General features: G+C 40.0%; 1 long non-coding RNA gene across 1 annotated transcript in view; it reads right to left on the bottom strand.

Annotated features, from left to right (window-relative positions):
* LOC138158444 (uncharacterized) overlaps positions 1-23162 on the bottom strand; it is a 170836-nt gene that overhangs the window by 102419 nt on the left and 45255 nt on the right. The window contains exon 2 of the long non-coding RNA XR_011167648.1: positions 9775-9943. This is a non-coding gene — a long non-coding RNA (uncharacterized lncRNA). The remainder of the gene's footprint in view (positions 1-9774; positions 9944-23162) is intronic.

Here is a 23162-nt window from a genome sequence, read left to right as displayed (position 1 = left end):
TAACTTGGGTTAGAATGAAGACCCTGAGAGCATGGAAGTAATGAATTTCTACTGGAGCATTAGGGCCATGTTAAGTAAATAGGGTAACTATGCTAGAGATAGAATTTATTTGTTAATCTTGGCACACATAGCATCTTATCTGTTGAAGTGTTGCTCCCGGCAAAATTACAGACACTTTCAACTCCATTTCAAGGAGACACCTACAGTGAATAAAAGCCATTTCATGAACAGTTGATAAAAATAAGGAGAGGGGGAAATGAACCAGGAATTCAAAGGCATTTTTCTGCAGAAAACACTGTTTGACACGGCCAGCTGTAATTCATTCTCTGTTTCAGATATGGGCAAGACAGTCCAGGAGGGCTTCAGGAGATGTGGACAGCCCCAGCCAGGGGCCATCTTGTGCTGGTCTAAATGTCTTGTCTAATGCCATCACTAAGGGTAAGGCTTCTCTGAGGCTCCCACTGGCAGTTTGGTTCAGTCATCCCCAGCAGAGGCAGGATGCTACTTGTTTGGATTTTGGCCATTGGAAGCAAGGAGATGGAATTCACTCTACAGCACACACATGCATGCGCGCACACACACACACACACGCACACACACCACTTCAATCCTAGACAGTGGGGTGGCCTCCCACCAAGGAAGTCACACTGTGTTCCCTCTGCAATCGGCTACAGGGTCTGCCCCAGGATGAACTTGGAGCTGCTTCTGAAAGATGTATAAGACTTACTGCATCTCAGCCTTGCTTAACCAGCCTTTCTGTAACATTTTAGGGAGACAGAGCTCTTTCCAGCTCAGGGTCTATCCATAGCATTTAATGTTTCAAGGGCTGAATTGGTGCTTTTTTAGAAGATAGTATTGTGGTTTCGTGTAAGGGGATCTAGAGTTCAAATTCCAGCTCTCATCTGCGAGCATTGTGACCTCAAGCAAATTATCTCATCTCTGCACCCTGGTTTCCTCTTCTGTAGAAGGAAGGAAGGTCATTGCATTAGGTGACCTCTGAGGGCTCATTCTGCTCTAGAACTATGATTCTATTTATGGTTGGGGGGGCCTCTTAACTTTTATAGACCCCATTACATTAGAGGGATCAGAGGCAAAGGCAGAACAGAAAAGCCCAATTTGTGACTTGTTTGAGGTCATCTTTTCTGACTTTAATACACCCATAGGTAACAATAACAACACCCCAGATGCCTGGTTGTACAACTTCCTTGGCTTGCATGACCTTGGCCCAAAGGGGCAGCCACACCTTAGACTTCAGCATCACTAGAGGCAGCTGGTGGTACAAGGGAGAGTGTTGGGGCTGGAGTCAGGAAGTTAGCGCTGTAATCTTGTTTCAGTCATGTCTAACTCTTTTTACCCTGTTTGGGGTCTTCTTGGCAGAGATACTTGTCATTTCCTTCTCCACCTCATTATATAGATGAGGAAACTGAGGCAAACAGGGTGAAGTGACTTGCATAGCCAGTAAGTGTCTGAGGCTGGAGTCACACAGCTAGCAAGGGTCTCAGGTCAGATTTGAATTCAGGTCTTCCTAACTCCCGGCTGCTCAGAGCTCGATCCACTGAGCCACCAGGCTTTTCCCAGAGTCGAGAAGAAAAGTTCAGATTTCCTCAACTGTAAAATGGGATAGTCATCATAGGACCTACTTTTCAGGATTGTTGTGAGGATCAAATGAGTTAAAATTTCCCTTCCCTTCCTTTCTCCCACTTAAACGACTTCACTTTCAATATTTTGAAACAAAGGTTTTCATCTATGGGTATAAAATCCTGTCCATTGTTTCTCTGGCACCTCCTCTGTTTGCAACCTGATTTCTAGTCTTTGGGTTTCTCTTTTTTCTTCAATTAATTAATAAGGTTGTTTTTTTTTTTAAGTTAATTATTTTTGTGGTGGCTAGGTTTTGCAGTGAACAGAGTACAGGCCCTGGAGTCAGGAGTTCCTGAGTTCAAATCCAGTCTCAGACACTTAACACACACACACACACAAAGTAGCTATGTGACCTTGACATGTGATTAACCCCAATTGCCCTGCCCTCCAAAAAGCAAAATAATAATTTAAAAAAATAATTATTGTTTAAAAATTAACAAGCAATTATTTCCTCTCCTTCCTACTTCTTCCTTTCCCACTGAAGGAGAAAGAGAGAGAGAGAGAGAGAAACTCCCCTAAACCTGTGTAGTCTATAGTAGTCTATAGAAGCAAATTCCCTAGTTTGTCATGTCGGAAAATGTATGTATGTCATTGTACATTTGGAGTCTGTCCCCTTCCCTGTCAGAGTGTGTCATCTTTGGTCCTCTGGGATCACGGTTCATCATCTCACTGATCATCATTCTAAAGTCTAAGCTGTTTTTCTTTTAAATGTTATCATTGCATAAATTTTTTTTCCTGTTTTTTCCTCAGTCCCTTCTGCATTTTTAACAACTTCCTCCCCACCCATTAACAAAAACTGATTTCCTCTACCACCTATCCTTGCCCACCAATATGGAAAAAAGAAAAGCAATACCCAATATGCCTAGTTGGGCAAAACTAATTCCCCCCCCTGGCTGTGCCCCAAACCATGTTTCATTCTGTGCCCTGCATCCATCTCGTCTATGTTGAGAAGGGGGAGCCTGCTACCTTATCTATCCTCTGAAATCATGGTGGTCAAAAAGCAGGTAAACCTCTATTATGCATGAGATTCTGTGCTAAGCATTGAGTGTACAAATAAAAAAGAAGGAAGCAATCGCTCCTCTCTCCTGACCCATCCTCCTTCTTCTGGCTTCTGCTCCCTCTCCTATGCTCACCTATCCCCATAATGCATTCTCCAGCCCTTATTCCCTGGTCTTTCAATCAACCAACCAACACGCATTTATTAAGCACCTCTGTATGCCAGGCAGGCACTGTGCTGGTTGATGAGGAGAAAAGCAAAAAAATTTGAAAAAACAAAAACATCTATTCTCAAGTAGCTAAATTTTAAGAAAACATTTATTTCTAATGGTAACCATCTCTAGGGCAGTGGAGAGAGGGGAGGGAAGGGGAAAAAAAGAAAGTTACATGATAACTTTATTACATATTTAAAAGGAACAGCAAGTTGCACACAATAGATTTGTAGTTTCACGGGCAATTTCCTTTTTAAATTCTATGATATGGAAATACATGTTATTTCATAAATTAAAAATTAAAAAAAGAGAGAAAGTGTACACACACATAATTGCAAAGTAAGGATGAGGTAGCTAGGGAAGAAGTGCAGCTAGGGGGCACCATAGTGCACAAAGTGTTAGGCCTCATCTTCCTGAGTTCAATTCTGGCCTCAGACACTTACTAGCTGCGTGACCCTGAGCGAGTCATTTAACTATGCTGGAGGTTGGATGATCCTTCTCCTTTCTAAGGAAAACACCTCAAACTATGCCTTTGATATCAACTCCTCCCTTGTCTTGTCCTTGAAGGTTCTGCTCCACTGGTTCATAAGCTCTCTCTGACATCTCTCTCCCAACTCTTCTTCCTCTGCCTCCAACCTTTTCTGAGGTCTCTCTTATTCTAAATAAATAAAGCAAGCCTTAAGGATTTACTAAGTGAGGGATGATAGCTGAAGGTGTGGCCTTTGGGGGAGGGGGGAGCGGTATTTCCATTTTAATCTTGGTCTTCCTAGAAATAAAAATTCTGGATACAAAGGAAAACATTTCTCAGGATGGCTTCTCTGACATAATAGTAAATAATCTCACGCATGAGGGCCAGGGACACAAAGTTATTTAATATCACAGATTAAAAACTTGGATTGTGGAATATATCTGATCCAATCCCCTCATTTTACAGTTAATGAAACTGAGTCTTAGAGTGATTTGTTCAATGTCACAGATAGAAAGTGACCATTATCTCCTCTACTTCTAATCAACATGATTTCTGTTGAAGTTTGGGGGTGCTGGGATCCCAAAATAGTGACACACAGGTCCTGCCTGAAGAAATCCAACTCAAGCTTTCTTTTAGTCAAAGAAAACAAGGTTTATTAAAAATCCGCCATAGTGGCCAGACTCTTAAGGAATCTGAACATTTGCAAGCTCATGTAAGTGGGTCAGATTGAATCGTTAACACCTTCACAGACGGAAGACTGTGATGTGAGGGATAATTTGCAGTGAAGTTTCCCCATTCTGAAAATTCAAATCCGAGTGGCTTCAGCATCCACTAGGCCTAAGTTTAGAAGTCACCTGACCTTACAGGAATCCGGGACTTAGAGCAATGGAGACCCTCCCCAGGGCCACCTCAGCACAAGATATGCCAAATAAGGACAGAAGTGTTCTCAGACGTACATTGGGTGATCTACTGCTTTGTTCCTGTACTTGGGGTAGATTGCCACGCTTAGATTGGACACCTAAGTTCCAGCCAATGGAAGAAAAGGGTCAGGAGGGGGGTGGGGGAGAATTCCACGTTAGGGCTTTATAACTTTGCCATTTCCTTTTGTAAACTGCATCTCCTCCCTGACCATATGTCAGGAGGGTGGCCCTTTCTCTAGGTCATATTAAGCCATCCATTTCTGCTTCCTACCTTGAGAAAACTCTGAGGATTATTTGGGTAAGGATTTCTGTTGCACACAGTTTTTGGGGTGCACACAGTGGGAACGGAGAAAGGGTCTATATGGTATTAAGGACTGGTGGTCTCAGGTGGGGCCAGGTGCAGACAATGAAAGGACAGCTAATTAATTGGAAGAGCTGATTGTGCATGCCTGGGACCTGGGCCTCCTGGGAAATTCCAGGGGCTTTTCCTTTTTTGGGTCCAGATCCCAAAGACATGAACTTTTCCTTTTAGGGGTCCAGATCCCATCCCAATCATTTCCACTGTACTAAAGTTCATAGGCCCATAGTCCCTTCTCATCTCCTTAAATTATTGACTATGAGCATTGTCCATTTTAGACAGGGACATTTGCATCCAAGCAACTAGGCTCCCTCACTATGAGAAAATCAATTTGAGAATTTTTTTAAAAGTTAGTATTTTTTTAATTGAATTTGTTGAGTTAATGCTCTTCTCATCTCTTAGTTGAGTCCCTGGGTAAGATGGCCAAAGTCCCTAGTGAATTATTAAGAGTTCCTCCTATAAGGTTTTCTATCTCCCCCCAGATATTTGCATAGACTGCGTCCTCAGGCCTAGACTACTCTTCCTCCTCACCTTGGGTTGCTAGAATCCCCATCTCACTTAAAAGGCTGTCTCTGGTGCTGCCTCCTACATGAAGCCAGTCCTCTTCCCCAGCACTTGATAGTGTTCTTCCTATCCCTACCCCCAATTAATTTGTATTCTTTATGTAGCTCTTTTATTTTCCACAATGGAATGAAATCTCCTTGAGGTTAGGGATTGTTTATTTATTAAACTCCCTAACACAGGGTAGGGGCTTAATAAGTTCTCATAGAATGGAATAGAGTGGAATTGGGTGCATGGGATGGAAGGAGTCCCTAGGATATCTGCTTATCAGTAGCATGTTTTCTTGTCCTATTTCAAGAAAGGCTTGTATATTATAAGCTTCTCTCCCAACCACTAATGACCCTATAAATCCCAGTTCCTTGATTATAAACATATTTCTCCAGCCAAATTACTCCAAGGAAACAAACCTGATCTGTGAGAGCCAGCGATTTGTCGAGCTTTCAGAAAGGGCCATAATTATTCTCATTTAATACAAAAGAAAGAAAGAGCAAATTAAAAAAAAAAAATCCTGGGCTGGCCCTTGGAAAAGGTTATGCATTTGTCCAACTCCCCAGGATATACTATTCTAAAGCAGATTTCACCTTTTCTTAGAGGCCTACACAAAGGATGCCTATATCCACATTAATTTGTTTCTTTCTCTGGCTGCCTTTAAGACTCATCTTAGGGGCTACCTCCTCTAGGAAGTCTTTCCTTATCCTTCTACCAGGGGTTCTTAGCCTGGGGTCTGTGAACTTGTTTTAAAAATATTTTGATAGCTGTATTTCAATATAATTAGTTTTCATTATAGTCCTAAGTATTCAAAACTTTATTATGAGAAATGTCCGTGGGTTTTACCCAACTACCCAAAGCGCCCAGCACACAAAAGAAGTGAATTCCTGTTCCCAGAACTCAATAGCTCTCCCTTCTCCTGAAATGTTCATGTGTCTATCAATTTACATGTTATATCCTCCCAGGAGACCGTAACGTCCTGAAAGGAGGGACCACTTCCTATTGATCTGTTTTATCCTGGAAGCCTCAGTTCCTAGCACAGTACATTGTATAGAGGGGGCACGTGACAAATGCTTGTTGGATTAGATTGGGTGTCAGTATGTAGAAAGATGCTAGATTTTCCACCTATCTGTGGTTAGTCTTGAGTAAGCAGTCCCATTTATTCATCTATATTAAAAAATATGGTGTCACTGCCCCAGAATGCAGCAAGCATGACACGATGGAAAAGGTGTTGGTATTTCCATGAGAGGACCAGTCTTAAATCCTGAATCTGCTATCTGCTGCTACCTCTGTGACCTCTAGAAAGTAACTGAATGTCTCATTTTCATCATCTACAACATGAGAAGGTGCAAGTAATGGCCTCCAAGGACACTTTTAGCTCCAAATCTACCCTGTTTATCTGAGGAGGGAGGGGCCAAGAATGAAGAATAGGGATGAAGAAATAACAGAGGGTTGCTATCTTTGAGCATCATTTCATGACAGACCTCGTGATGTTACCTCGTATGGTTTGCTAATAAGAATGATATAACAATTTTATTTGAAGTTTGCAAAGCATTTTACATAGATCAACTAATTTTGGCCTCATGACCACCCCATAGTGCTATCCTTCCCATCTTGCAGGTGAGGAACCAGACTCAAAGCAGTGATATTATCTGTTCAGGGTCACATAGCTAGGAAGTGTTTGAAGCAGGATTCAAACCCAGGACTCCCTGACTCCAGGACCTTTGATCATATCTACTACACTATCTATTTATTATATAGAAGTTTAGTGCTATCACATTGATGAATTTGTTGTCAAATTGGAAAGACCACTGATCGAAAGTCAAGAGGACATGGCTTGGAATTTCATCTATGCCTTTTACCAACTGTGTATTATTGGGCAGGCTGCTTTGCCTTCTCTGGGTCTGCTTCCTCCTCTGTACAATGGGGAAAAGTCTCTAAGGTTCCTTCCACTTCTAAATCCTTTATTCTAGGACTCTGAACCTCCTAGTCCGATTCATTCTCTTGGTAATTAATAATAATAATAATAAACAACAGTAATCATATATTTCTATAAATTTGAAAGTCTGCAAAATTTATTCTATACATACGTGTATGTTTATAGATATGTATATATGTACAACCATGTTCAACCCTCATAAGAACCTTATGATATAATGACAATGATTGTTGTTTCCATTTTACAGATGAGAAAATCAAGGCTCTCACAGCTAACAAAACCTGCTATGGTTACACAAGTGTCATAGGTGGAGTTTTAGCCTGGGTCTTTCTGAATTCAGGCTCAGAATTTTAAACACTATTTCAAGTTTCAAAAATCCCTACTAGCTTTCACAAATTCCTTACTGGAAAGGATTATTGAGGTTATCTAATTCAATTCCTCTTATTTTTCAGTTAAGGAAAAAGAAAAAGTCATTTAATTTTATTCCATAAGTACATTATATTATGTTAAATGGTTTGTCCAACGTCATGGAGGTAGAAAGTGACAGTCAGGATTTGAACTCACTCTCCAAACTCTCTGGAATTGTAGGGAACAGTACTTCCAGTCCTAGAAATCCCTAGCCCCCAACACAGCGCTTTAGACAAGGGGCATGTTGATCTAAGCTACTTGGCCCCCTCACTAACATCAGTCCTACTTGGGAATGAGTAAAAGCTTTAATAAATGTTTCTAGAATTAAATTGAATTTGTTGAATTAATGCATAGCACATCTCTGCTCTGACTCACTGGGTGAGACAGTCAGAATGCCCCTTGGAATACTGATAGTCAGCCCATCAACAAGCATTTATGGTGTCAGCTACTTGAGCCAGGCACTGTGCTAAACACTGGCGAGTATAAGGAAAGGCAAGACAGCCCTAGCCTCCGAGAAGCTCACACAGTACATTCTATCTCCCATCTGTAGGCATTGGCCTCCAATATCTCAAAAAATAATATTTAAAAAAACAGCAAAATCTCAAGGTCATTCAATTGGTTTCATATTTTTTAGATCAGGAGACTGATATTAAAAGCTGGTTGTAAGAAGCCCAGAGGCAAGATATCATTGCAGACATGCTACCCTAAGACTGCACACTCTTGCCAACTCTTTCCTGGCAGCTGTGACTTTAGAAAACAATTACTATGAAACCACTCTTTCCAACCCATTGAACCATCAAATGGTGTGCCTTTTAGTTAGGGTGTGGGTCATACTGAGAGAGCAGAGCCTACCCCAGACTGCATTGGTTGGCAAGGTCAGGGAAATAAGCTCTGGAAGAGTTTGAAGATGAAGAGACCCAGAGCCAAAGACACAATGAAAAGGGGCTTCCCAGATACAGTGGACCCTTTCAGCTTGGACAGCTGCCCCTGGGGAGCAAGCCTGACCTGCAGGACTGTGCCTCGTTTTTAAGGGGGAAAGAGTGAAGGATAAAAGAACAACAAAGCCAAGGACTGTTTACTTGGATTGTGTGGTGGCTTTTTTCTTATCTGACTTACTGTTTTTTCTTTTAATGATTTTTTTTCCAAATTAAAGAGAATGCAAGAAACTGGTTTCAATTAAAGGGTCACCACAGAATAGTTGAGGCCAAAGATTAGACCTATTTTTAAGTTGTCACAGACTAATTGGAAATAACCTCTCGGTGCTAAGGGAGGAATTGTGACTTCAAGTTTCCTCTTTAACTTATTGAAAGGAGCCATTGGCCCAGGAGTTGTGAGAGCTCTGGTGGCCTGAGTCAGCCTAGAAACCTCCTTTTACTTCTCATACTTCTTGGGTTTGTTCTAGGGGTCATCTGGCTATGTTTAGAACTATTTGGGACAGTGGAGTGGGGAGCCATGTGCAAAGAACGCTGAACTTGATATCAGGAAGATTCGGCTTCAAGTTCTATTTCTTGTACTTTCTAGGCATGTGAACCTAGTCAAGTCACTTAACTTCTCTATGACTCAGTTTCCTTATCTGCAAAATGGGGATGAGTGCCTTCAGTGAGGGGCAGCATGGCATAGTAGAGAGAAAATCAGCTTTGGAGTCAAGACCTAACTTCAGAGACTATCTGTGTCCTATGTTGGACAAGTCACTCAACCTTCCTACTGCCCCTAGGCAGCTTTCTACAACTAGAATTTGCTAGTAGTTGTTGATCTACATTAGTAGAGGAAGTTTCCATACCTTTTTAAAATTCCCTTCACTAATGAAATTATAGATCCAGACTCCTCTACTATTCTCCCCTAAAAAACAAAAACAAAACCCCTATTTAGTATCTGGGTAAGCCCTCCTAATTCATAGGCAGCTCTCTTAGCAGATAGCTACCTCACTCAAGACACAATAGTTCCAAGTCCTTTGAAAGCTTAGCTTACAAGTCCCTCAGCAATGTGTTTACTCTTAATGGACACCTAGAGGACATAATTGATTCAGAGCAAGGACATTTGATCAAGTGGCATAGTAAGAAAATGTAGTTGAAATTTATTCCCTAAATCTGGGTTGTATTCTCCCATTAATACATACAAGATAAGTGGGAGGAGTAGATGGACACACAGGCAACATGTGGCCAAGGGACTTCTGCAAAGAGACAGCTCGTAGCTCTGACGCTGCTCCAGTCTTCTGCTAGGCGGTGGCCATAGGTCACAGCGCGCTGACCTGGAGTCAGGAAGACCTGAGTTCAAATGTCACTTACCAGCTGTGTAATTCTGGGCAAGTAACTTGAAAGGCCAGGGTCTCCCATTGCATCCAGGGCCATCTCCAGTCATACTGATGGATATCTGGTCACTGGATCCAGACGTCTCTGGAGGAGAAAGTGAGGCTGGTGACCTTGTGCAGCCGTCCCTCACTCAAATCAAAGTCACCTGCAAGTCATGACATCAGTTTGAAAATGAAGGGCAAACACTACTACTACTACCACCACTACTACTACCACTACTACTACTACCACCACTACTACTACCACTACTACTACTACTACTACTATTACTACTACCACTACTACTACTGCTACTACTACTACCACTACTACTACTATTACTACTACCACTACTACCACTACTACTACTACTACTACCACTACTACTACTTCTACTACTACTACTACTATTACTACTACCACTACCACTACTACCACTACTACTACTACTAACACTACCACTACTACTACCACTACTACTACTACCATTACTACCACTACTACTACTACCACTGCTACTACTACTACCACTACTACTACTACAACTACCACTACTACTACTACTACTACTACCACCACTACTACTACTACCACCACCACTACTACTACTACTACCACTACTACTACTACTACCACTACTACTACCACTACTTCTACTACAACTACAATGGACCTCAGTTTACTCAACTCTAAAATGAGTATAATAAGAACCTCTACCTCCCAAGGTTGTTGTGAGATTCAAATGAGATAAATTTTTTTGAGAGAGAAAGCAAAACATTTGGGGTTAAGAAACTTCCACAAGGTCACACAGCTAGTAAGTGTCAAGTGTCTGAGGCCAAATTTGAACTCAGGTTCTCCTGCACTATTAGCCGCTCCCCACAGCTGCCACAAGATCATACTTTTGACATGCTTGACGCAGTGCCTGGTGTACAGTAGGTATGTAATAAATGCCTGTTTCCTGCTTTCCTTCCCTCCGGATCTGCTCCCCACTAGTTTCAAAGTTACTACTGCCACTCTGCTAAGGGTGCAGTCTCCTGACTTTGGTTTACCTGAAATCCTTGACCATCTATTCAAGTGAAAAATGGATGCTGCTGTCCTACTTTATCAAGTCCCTGGACTTTCCCCAACTCCTTCAGAAAAGGCAAAAACTGAGAATTCATAAAGAAACAAACAAGCAAACAAAAAACTGCAAACACCCTCTTGGGAAAATTCTACTAGCTTTTCCCTCTAAATCTTGACTACTGAAGTCTCTCTTCAACACAACAAAAGATGCTCAGTCCAAAGCCAAACCTAGAAGAAGGAGAAGGGTCCTGCAAGTTACTTATTGTCCTTGTTTTTAGTCATCAAAAGAGATTAAGGAGATACTTTATGTAAAAGGCTAAATAAAATAATGAATACATTTAACACTAAAAATAGCTATTATTATTACCACCATTATTAATCATAATTATTAAATTTTAGTAGTAGTCTTTTTGGGGAGAGGGAACCCCTTTTGCTGTCCTGGGGTCTATGGTCCCTTTGCCAAAGATGTAATTCTTGGGAATATTCTACCAACCTCCCAATTTTTAGACTATAACCACAGTAATATCGATTTGTCTTATAAGTACAAAACAATTTTGGATTTGGAGGAGTATGGTACCCAGTTTTCTTTTTATTTATTTTAATTTATGGAATAAAATATGCATTTCTGTAACATAGTATAAGTAAATCTATCATGCATAATTCACTATTCATTTTAAATATACAACAAAGTTATCATGTAAATTTCTTTTTTACTTTTTTGCCCTCCTCCCCCACCATAGATGGCCACCATTAGACGCAAATAGGCATATATGTATGTATGTATATATGTACATACATACATATATTTTTGTATATGCACACATATACACTCATAAAATTATTCTATACATACTTCTACTTATCCGTTCTTTATCTAGATGCAGATAGAATCTTTCTTCATATGTCCTTTATGGATGATTTAGGTATTTATAATAGTTAAAATACAATGTCTACAGATCTCTTCTGTTAAGCCACTTAGTTGAGTGGGTAGGAAAAAGCCACATTGGCAAGCTAAGCATGGGGATCAAGGAAATTACCTCTTTTAACCACTAAGCTGCACCAGGAACCTTTTAAAATGCAGATACAGAGCACCCAGAGCGTCAGAGTGACTTGAGGCCATCACTTTACACCTCAAAAACTTACTTTACAAGGTTAATGTGAGGAATAAGACAATACATGAAAGGGAATTTGGAAAGTTTAATGCACCGCATCACTCACTGTCCATGATTGTGGCTATCCATAGCCATATTATTACTATGCCCAAGAAAATAGGAATCCCAAAATGGGTTATTAGCAGAGAGGGAGGGAAAGATGATGAAGAACACTGCCCTCTTCATGACAGAGAGATGATGTGCAGAATGCGAAACACAGTTTTTAAAACTCAATGTGGGAATTTTTTTTTTTCTTGACTATACTTCTATAATACAAGAGTTCTATATATCTTACATTTTCTTTCTTTGCTTTTTTTCTTCCAAAGTGTAGAGGGAAGTGGGTGGGTGCAAAACAAATGTCTGAGAATTGAAAAATAAAGAAGAGGAAAAAATGGTAAGACCTGCATTCAAATCCTGACTCTTGCACTCAATGAATATGCAATGATGGGTCATATAACCTCTATTATCCTCAGTTTTCTTATCTGTAAAATGGGAGGATTGGACTAGATGATATTTGAAGCCCCTTACAGCTGTAGATCAATGATTCTACAACTCACAGGGGACTAAGGTGTGGAGACAAACCCAAGAGATAACCAGTGGACATGTAACGCCTCCCTGGTATCTCCCCAAGTTCAAGAGAAACCAAATAAATTCATTAGGCAGAATTTAGCGGAGAACAAGTGCTAGATTCACATATGTGAATTGTGATCTATATCTCTGGAGGGAGCATTGACTACTGTAATGTCTCAGATTTCTTTGAGGATTTGAACCTTAGTGGCAAGGACACTAGAGCAACTCCGCAAGAATCCAAAGTTTGAGTCCCAGATACATTTTGCTGACAAGGAATACAAATGTTCTGACTCTCAGTTTGTTTATCTGCAAAATGGGGATAGAATGTTTGCATGTACCACCTCTGGGTGGTTGAAAAAAAAATGATTGAAATCAAGCATGTGAAGGTCCTCTGTAATATTTAATCTCTACAAACATGAGCTGCTAGAATGAATTTTTTTTTCCATTCTACCATTCTATCTCTCAGATAAATTAGTTCATTCCCCTGGTACCTCTGAATTAAACCACTTAGAAACATGTATATAATGTGTGTAAAAGGTCAGGCCCTGAATTACCACTGCCACCCTCTTGCTATATACTCTTGTCACATTAGGTGAATCAATAGACTGTTCTTGTCATTGGTGGGCAAACTTTAGCATTTATCCAAGAAGTAAAGAGGGGAAATCAATGCTATATCAATGAGAAATTGCTCCTGATGGGCTAGGTAATGGCTATATCATCTTGCCGCTCATATCTATTAGCTAAATCATTCAAGGAGCCTTTCATTGGCATGTGAAAGAAAGGATCCAGATTTCTAAAGATGGTTAATAAAGCAATAGCTGGCTTCAGTGTGATGGTGCTTAAGAGCTCTCAGGGTGTGCTTTGAAGAAATGTGAGGAGCTCTTAGGACTTCATGATTTGTCAAAACCAAAGAGCCAGAAACAAGCCAGATGCCAACCCCCCCCCTCAGCCTATCATCCTTCGTTAACTTGATGACTGTTGAATCAGCTTGGTGAACACTTGACATATTACAGCTGGGTTACCTATTCTTAGCAGTTTCTTCAGCCCTCTAATTTTAGCACATTGGCTGAATATGTGCAAGTGGGAGTCAGGGAGCAGAGCTTAAAACATCAGCACATCCTTCTTCCAGCTAACAAGGGTGGATTTCTGAACCCATCATAGAACCCAATCATTTTCTAATCAGCAAAAGTGAAAACACACTTGGAAATGATCCCAATCCTTCCCTGGAAGTCAGGTTCTGTAGCAATAAAAGAATCTTATTGGAACATTCTATGGTATGCTGAAAGAGCTCTAGATGAAATCAGGAGAAACCTAGGCTCACATCATGCTTTTGGCCCTTATTATGTGACCCTCAGCAACCTTGGTTTCCTCATCTGAAAAAATGGGATAATAATGCTTGTCATACTTGCCTCCCAGAGTTGTTAAGAGGATCAAAAAGGTTATGAACGCAAAGTATCTCATAGACTTCAAACTACATGCCATCCATTGGTGGTGGTGTTCCTGTCTTGCTATTTGCACTGCTAGTATCTTCCCTATTAATGGATTCCCTTGTAATTAACTCTATGTGGGATAATCGGTCTTGGGTATAACCTTAGAGAAGATTCTTCAGCTCCCTGGTCTCAGTCATGAGGGAGTCAGTACCAAAATTCAGCCCTAATTCCCAGAATCCTTTTCACTAGAACATGGGGTTTTCCATTATGTCTCCTCCTCCAATGATCCCTTTGGTACATGTAACGTCTCCATGGTTGAATATGAACACCTGAAGGATAAGGAATGCTTCTTTTTTCAATGTTGTATGCCTGGTGCCTAGCACCATGCTTAGCATTGAGTAATCACTCAATAAAAGCTCGTTAGATTCATTTATATCAGCCAAACGTGGCTCGATATTTTCTTCTTTTTCTTTCATTTTGTATACGTGGAAGGGAGAAGGAGGTCAGCAGTACCTAATTTTCAATTGCAAAATGCACTTTGGGGGGTTCTATTTGGGATTTTGCTTTGGTTTAACTTGGCCTGAAACTTGAGTGGTTCAGTCACTGTTTATGGTTCAAAATTAATTCCTCGAGATGCAGAACATTCCCAATGGCAGTAGGAGTTCTAATTGCATCATTATATTCCATAAATTGGTTTCCTAGGTGTTTGGAATAAAGCAGGCAAAATTAAGATCCCAAACCAATCAAAGATAACAGACGCCAGTAAATCAGCCTTATCTATGGTATTTAGAAAGAAAAATGACCTCATAATGAGACATCCAATCAATGCAATAGATGACCTATGCCAATGAAACTAAAGACTGCTGATCTCTCCCTACTTTCTGGGGTCTTGCTAAAGGAAAGATTTTAACTAAATAAATAGGTTTTCTTCCTCATTGTCTTTGCTTTCATAAGATTCTATTTCTATCTTTTGTTTTTATATCACATACATTTCTCACCACCTCATTGGCTTTTAATTCCCCAAATGGATATTCTTAAAGAATTTTCAGTCTTTTTTTTTCTAGTTGTGTCTGACTCTTAAGATCCTATATGAGGTTTTCTTGACAAAGATACTGGGGTGGTTTACCATTTCCTTCTCCAGCTCATTTTACAAATGAGGAAACTGAAGCAAACAAGGTTAAGTGACTTGCCCAGGGTCACACAGCTAGTAAGTGTCTGAGGCCACATTTCAACTCAGGAAGATGAATCTTCCTGACTCCAGACCCGGCTCTGTTCACTGTGATACCATCTAGCTGACCATTCCTAAAGTATAGGTGATGTCATGTAACTCTTCTCTGGTCTAGAAGCTTCAGTGGCTGCCTCTTGCCTCTAGAATAAAATGACATGTAAGGCCCTTTGCAGGCTCCTTTCTGTCTATCATATCAGACTGATCACTTAATTATTTATTCTCATCTATTTAGGCTTTCACTCAAACTGCCTGTTTGCTGTTCCCGGGACCTAGAATTCCATTGCTAGCCTCTCTGCTTCGACATAGGCTCTCCACCAATGCTTGTCATGCACTTTCTGCTTCCCTCTGAATCTGAGAATCCCCATCTCCCTTCAACATTCAGCTCAAGGACCATTTACTACAAAAAAAAAAAAAACTTTTCCAGCTTTCCCTAGTCATAATACCAACTTTGGATTCACTTTCTACTTATTTTATATTGAGTTACCTGTGTACATTTCTCTCCAGTAGAGAAGATGTTAGTTGAGACCAAGTACTTTCATTTTTGTCTTTCTATGCCTATTGGCCATTACACTGTCTTGCAAGAGTGGGTTCTCTGTTGGGGCAGTTAGTGAATAGAGCACCAGTCCTGGAGTCAGGAGGACTTGAGTTCAAATCTGGCCTCAGACACTTAATACTTATTAGCTGTGTGATCTTGGGCAAGTCACTTAACCCCAATTGCCTTACCCCTCCAAAAAAAAGCAAAAAATAAGAGTGGATACTCTGTCAAATGAACAAAATTGTACCCACCATATTTAAAAAGCAAGGGACAAAGCAGGTTTTTTCTTCTGATCAAAATTACTCCACTTACTAATGTCAGTGGAGGCAATGTGATCTGCATACTTCATCTAAGGAAATTCTTTAGCCCTGGGATTGGGTGGAAAGGAAGGGGAACGGAAAGGCAGTCAATAATGCTGACACTCCAGAAATCAAAGCAAGATGGTCACATGGAGACAAAATTTGGCAGATGGCAGAGCTGGAACTCAAGCCCCAAGTCCAGTCCTCTCTCCATAATATCAATAAAGATGTGTTTGGTGTTAGTTGAAATGACACACAAAATAAGATGTGAATGGTTAGAATTTAGTCAACAACTAACATGGGCAGATGAACACAGTCATTGCCTAAATCACTGGTATTCCAATATGCCTAAGAAGTGATTGGAAGTTCATTATGGTATTGAAGGTGGTCCTTGGGTCTCATAGACTATGACAGGAAAGTGCAACTGTGCCCATCCAACGAAACTTGAAGGTCGTTGAGTGCAAACTCAACAGTGGGCTTATTGGAGGACCAGCTTCGGTTTGTGTTTTTCTTATTTGTTTTATTGTTTAGTACAGAGAGGCTCAGAATCAGGAATTTGGCCATTCTTCAACCACCCCAATTCATAAAGATACACAAAGCATGCAGATATCATGGTATAAGTAACCAGAAGGGCCACCCACACCAAGAAAATCTCACCACCTTGACTTGTTTCAAAGAAACGAGCAGCATATGTATGCCTCAAGACACCTCCAATCCAATAGGGGGCAGAACAATAGATTATTCAATACATCAAGGGATTCATGTTCTTTCTCATCAATGTGGGCTTTCCCTCCACTGGTAGAAAATGTAGCCCATCCATGCCTTCTCATCCTCTGTAACTTTCATCCACTTCCTGTAGAAGGTCTGTTGACATTTGATGGGTACCAGCACACTACTCATGTTGATCCATATATCTTGCTGCATGACTAATGTATCTACTTTTCTAATGAGAGAGAGACAGAGACAGAGAGAGACAGAGAGAGATAGAGACAGAGACAGAGACAGAGAGAGAAGTAAAGCTAAAAAGGACCTTATAAATCATTGATTGTCCTACCAATGCATTACGTAATTTTCCTAGGTGATATAAGCAGTGACATTGCCATTCAAATTTAGGTCCTCTAATTCCAAATTCAGGCCTTTTTTTTTCTATTTTAATTTTTCTAAGAACTTTCATTCATTTGGCAGGTCAAGCATCTTTCTAAGGGAATATATAAGACCAATATAAAATAGTATGCAATATGCTAAAAAAAATTGAGAAATAAAAAGACCATGAACTTCAGTATTTGGCCTTACACATAACTACTTGAATTTTGTATAATTGGTAAAAATTTTGTTTATTTTCTCTGTGTCATTATAGCTATGTAGCTTGACCAAAGGGCAAGCACAGGCTAACTAATGTACATAAAGTTATTTGCAAATATTATGTATTGTGTATGAGCTATTATTATTTTGCTCAGTCATTTTAGTTGTTTCTGACCCTTCATGACCCCATTTGGGGTTTCCTTGGTAAAGATCCTAGAGTAGTTTGACATTTCCTTCTCCAGCTCATTTTACAGATGAGGAAACTGAGGCAAACAGGGTTAAGTGACTTGCCCAGGGTCACACAGGTAGGAAGTGTTGGAGGATGAATTTGAACTCAAGAAGAGGAGTCTTCCTGACTCCAGGCCTGGCACTCCATCCCCTGTGCCACGTAGCTGCCTATAATAATATATTACTGTTATTATGATCATAACTAGTGTTATTATGTTGCTGTTAGCCTAGTTAGCTCATTGTGTGGATTGGAAGGTTTGGAATATTTACAGACAGCTCTTGCTTTTAAGTAAGTCCCTTAGACAAAGCGATTTTTACATAATTTAAATTAGGCAAATTTAGGATTAAAGTCAAAGTGTGAGGGTGGGTAGGATTAGGTTAGAGTCAGAGAGTTAGAGGCAGAGCCAGATTTAGGGGTGCAGGTAGATTCAGGTTTAGGGCAAAGAGGTTGCCCCTGGCCACCTTCCTTCAGCCTGTATAATAAAGACATATGCAAAATAATGTCATGAAACCTACTAAAATGCAGATAGATTAAATACTGATAATAAACAGCAATATGAAACAAATGATAAAGTGTGTACCATTGTGTACAGTAAAGTTAACATAGATGTGCAGCATGGTACACCTTTCCCACCTGCTTCATCAACCCATTATCACTGGTGATTCACTGAAATTTCTTTCAGAATACTTTATGTAAAGTTGAATTTGTGTTATGTGAATTTCTATAAAGTGAGAGCTACCTGTATTTGAAAGGCTACAATCCAAGGCTATTCAAACTATCAATTATTATTATTCCTCTAGTACTTACTCTACTTAGTACTTTTGTACAAATAAAGACTTAGTGGGCCACCATATTTTAACTAAGATGTTGGATTCTGTGATAGATAAACCTAGAGTCAGGAAGACCAGAGGGCAGCTCTGGTCCCAGACATTTAAAATGTGTATGACAGTGGGCAAATCTCTTTACCTGTTTTCTTCAACTCCCCAAGCTTAAAATGGGGATCATAAAGCACCCTGTCTCCCAGAGTTGTTGTGAGAATCAAATTACATATATATATATGTGTGTGTGTGTATACATATATACATATATATATATATATATATATATATATATATATAATATCTTTTTGGAGGAGGGAGGTAGGGCAATTGGGGTTAAGTGACTTGCCTAAGGTCACAGCAATAGTTTTTGTATGAAGCGTCTGAGGTCAGATTTGAACTCAGGTCCTCCAGACTCCAGGGCCAGTGCTCTATTCATTGTGCCACCTAGCCACCCTTGAAATAATATTTATAAACTACTTAGCATAGTATCTGGCACAGAGTAGACACTTAATAAATGCTTATTAAAATTTTTTAAAAATTAAAAAATAATTTCTCAATGATGTGATTCAATTATGAATTGTATGCAAGATGTCACTTTTCAAATCATCAACCACATACACTAGGAAGGGATACTTTGATCGCTGTCAAACATTTTCATTTTATTACCTCTTTTCTGGATAAAAGAGAACTAAAATATGGTAGTGTTAAAAATAAAATCTAGATGACAAATTCAAATGTAAGGAAATGATTTCTACTCAATATTGCCACTTCATCATGGAGTTTTAAGTGAATTTGTATGTGACTTACTTGAATTTCTTCTGCTTTGTAGTAGGGACAGGGCTGGCCTTAGAATCTAGATGCCTGCATTTGAATTTTACCTCTCACCTTATCTGTGTGACTTTGAACAATACACAGCCTCTCTAAGTTTCATTTCCCTCTCTTTAGGATGGAAATAATAATGACACAAACCTCAGAGGGTCATTCTGAAGATCCCAGTAAATAAAAAGTGTCAAGCAATTTGCCAGTCTTAAAGCTAAATAATATTAACTATTACAAATAGTTCTGTGGATAGAGAGTGGGGAGGCCATTAATATCTTGGTGACATAGTTGTAGATAAGTTCTAATCATGAGTTGTATGATCAGACACCATTGTTCACCCCAGCCAGCCATACCTGACTATCTATGCCTTCTGAAGAAAAGAAAGCATTCTGGGCTTGTATCTTATTTCAGCCTATCCAAATAGACAGCCTAATAAAACATCAAACTGTATTTTACATGCATTATTTTGTTTGGACTGTGCTTTTTTTCTCTCGTTATGCTATACCTTAGGCTAGCCACTGCTTTGCCCAAGAATCCTAGTTTAAAGCTAAGAAACAATTACTTAGGCAACCTTCGTTTTGGAATGCTCTCCTTTCTCTGCCCAGCATCTTCAAATTCCTAGTTTCCTTGAACTTTCAGTCAAATGATGCTTCCTATGCAGAGCAGCATCTTTCACTGTTGTTGTGACCTCATTTGATGTTGATACTGATACATGATGATACCTCGTTTTAGATATCAGGAAACTGAGGTCAAGAAAGAGCAATGATTGACTCAAGGTCACACAGGTGGCAAGTTGTGGGTCTGGGAAATCAGCTGTTTCCCATTATCCTCTACTTCCCAGTTTCGGTTCGTTGTCTCCAAAAATAATATTTTTTCTACTGAATCATGATGCCTCAGCTGCTGCTCCTCCCTAAATTTGGGAAATGTTGTGACCCATCTTTGTTGAGAAATCAAAGACAACTTCCTCCTAAGTTGAAAAATAATGATTTCTTAAAAAAGAAAGTCATCTCTGTGACCAAGAAAAATCAGGACTAGACTTCAGGATGGCAGATCTGAACAGAGCAAAGGCTGGACAGAGACTCCCTGTGCCCTAGGCAAAGGCTAAAAATGAAACTGTCTAACCAAAGTACAGAACCTTCACTGAAACACTTAATTTGGACTTTTCCAAATTTAAATATCTGCCTGCAGGATTTTCTGACAATTAAAAAAAATGTATACTTACAAAAAGCATCACTAACATTTTGCCTTTTAATGCCTATCATCTAGCACCGTGCCTGGCCCACAATTTGGACTTTGTAAATAAACACTCATTGAATTGGATTAACAATGTTCCTTCCTATGTTTCTCTATGGTCGCATATCTAGGCAGTAGACGTAAACACTGGTATCTCAGTTTCAGGAAGGCCTGAGTTCAAATCAGCTTGAGACACTTCATATCCAGTTGTGTGGCCCTGGGCACTTAATATCTCTCTGACTCATTTTCTCAACTGTAAAATGAATATCATAATGGCATCTATCTGTAAATTGGGGACCATAGTAGCATCTACATGACAAGATTAGTGTGAGAGTCACATAAGATATTTGAAAAGTGCTTAGCACAATGGCTGACACATAGTAGGTGCTTAATAAATATTTGTTCCTTCCCTAGATATATATTGCTTAACCTTGGCCCAGATTCTGCAACTAAATTGGTATCTACTTTTCTTAAAGCTACTGTCTCAACGTCATTTCCAAGAAACACTTGTCCCTGGGCTAGAAAAAGATTGGACTCTTCAATTTCCATTAATGCTCTTTTGCACTGGATGTGCCCCTTGTCTAGAAATAGTTTGACATAAGGAAAAAACAGTTATGATGAATTAAAACTGTCTTAAAGTGTAATGAGTTTCTCCAGAGGTGATGAGCTCCCCTCCATTGGGGTCTTAGACGAGAAGCTTTCCCCCTTTGTCAGGCATGTTATAGTGATGATTATTTTTATATGAGGGTTGGTCTAGATGACTGCTCCTGCCAACTCTCAAATTCTGGGGTCCTGTTAATTTTGAGGATGCACACCATCCTTAAATCCACCTTGCCCAATCCCCAATTTCCTACAGCTTAAATGCTAACTTTATGTGAGGTCTTCCCTGAATTTCCCCTCTCCAAGAGATTAGTGCCTTTCTCCTCCCCCCTAAAAAAAAACACCCACCTTATTTATTATGCAGGTAACCATGTTTGTACTCTGCCTGAGTTAACTTTGCAGAGTGACGGTCTAACCTTCATATGTTGTTGGGAAAGATGGGATGCCTGATTGATGAGAGAATGCTGAGTACCACACTGCATACCACATGAGGGACTTATTTCACTTTCTTGCACAGTTTTCAGAGACACACATGGAAAGGAGAAGCTCCAGGGAGGCAGTCAAGGCATGAATGGTAGCCCAGAGCTCTGGGAGTCAGAGGCATGTATGGGACGCTGGCCTCCTCCTATTCCTTGCTCTCTGGTACCAACAATGGTAAAGATTTCCAAGGGTGGGGCTCCCTAGGTAACATAATTTTCTTCTCCTGCTTTGAGTTGCGGTCTTCTCCCACTCCCAGCTGAAGCGCTCACTTCCTATTGATGATTCATTGGCATGTTCTAATCTCCAGAACTCCCATTATTGTTTTCTGTTTTGCTTGGAGAAATGGATTTACTTGCTATGGCTTTTTGTGATGATCATTTTTGTAAATAGCATTTGGAGGAAAGGGGATAACTGGTGAGTGTAGATTAAGAGCGGCCCTGAACCTTAAGAATAACCACGGAGGGGCGGCCAGGTGGCTCAGCCAGTAAGAGCACTGGCTCCAGTGTCGGGATGACCTGGATCAAATCCGGGCTCAGATACTCAGCACCACAACCAGAAATAACTGGCCGTGTAACCTTGAGCAAGTTATTTAACCCCGATTGCTTTAAAAAAAAAAAAAAGAGTAACCAGGGAAGTGGCTGGCTTTTTTTCTGAGCCTATCGTACTAGAGAATGTAAAGGGAAGAATACAATATAATATAATATAATGTATGTAATATAATACAATGCAATATAACATAGTATTGTATTATATTACATATAATATAGTAATATAACACATTCTATTATGAGGTATATATACGTATATATGTGGGCATATATGTATATACGCACACATACACATACATTTATGTGGGGGGTATATGTGTATACACACCCATACACCCACACACATAGCACATATACTCCTGATGTCCTTGTCAGTAACTGGAGCAGAAATCCTGAACTTCTGCTGGCCTCTCCCTGGCCTCCCCACCTCTAGCTAGGCTTCTGATAGTTCAGACAATGCTACCACTTTCTGCAACAGTGGGCCAAACCTCAGGTCCTATCAGTCTATATCACTTGCAAGCTACATCTGGATATTTAAACAACCCCCAAACCAGCACATATAAATCTATATATACACACACACACTATGCATGTATGTATGCATGTATGTATGCATGTATATATGTGTACATAGGTATATGTGTGTACATATATAATATGTATGTATGTATGTGTAAATGGATACTGAGTCCTGCCTTCCCTGAAGAGAAGCACCATACATCACGGGACGTGGGAGTTCAGGGAGACTTAGATTTAAATTATATCTGACACTTACTAGCTGTACATTCATAAGAAAGTTGGTTAACCACGATGGCATCAGTTTCCTCATCTGTAAAATAAGGGAGTCAGACTCAATGTCCTCGATGTGTCTTCTAGCTCTAAATCAATGATTCCATGATCCTATTCCAGACCAGTATTAGCCCCCTCATTTGAGAGTAGCTGGTCTTGCTGTGAATGGAAAAATGAGTGACATTTACTAAATAAGCTATATCTATGACAGGGGTCTGTGGAAAATCAATAAACAATAGTGATTCACCCAGGCCTGCTTGGGGAATCTGCTCATCTCTGCAGACTTTAT

The sequence above is a fragment of the Petaurus breviceps genome, unplaced genomic scaffold, assembly GCF_028583685.1.
Source record: "Petaurus breviceps papuanus isolate PSGF00001 unplaced genomic scaffold, PetGlider_PUasm1.0 174, whole genome shotgun sequence".
NCBI classification, from domain to species: Eukaryota; Metazoa; Chordata; class Mammalia; order Diprotodontia; family Petauridae; genus Petaurus; species Petaurus breviceps.
The sequence above is the reverse complement of the archived record's forward strand: the minus strand, read 5'-3'. Positions and strand labels throughout refer to the sequence as shown.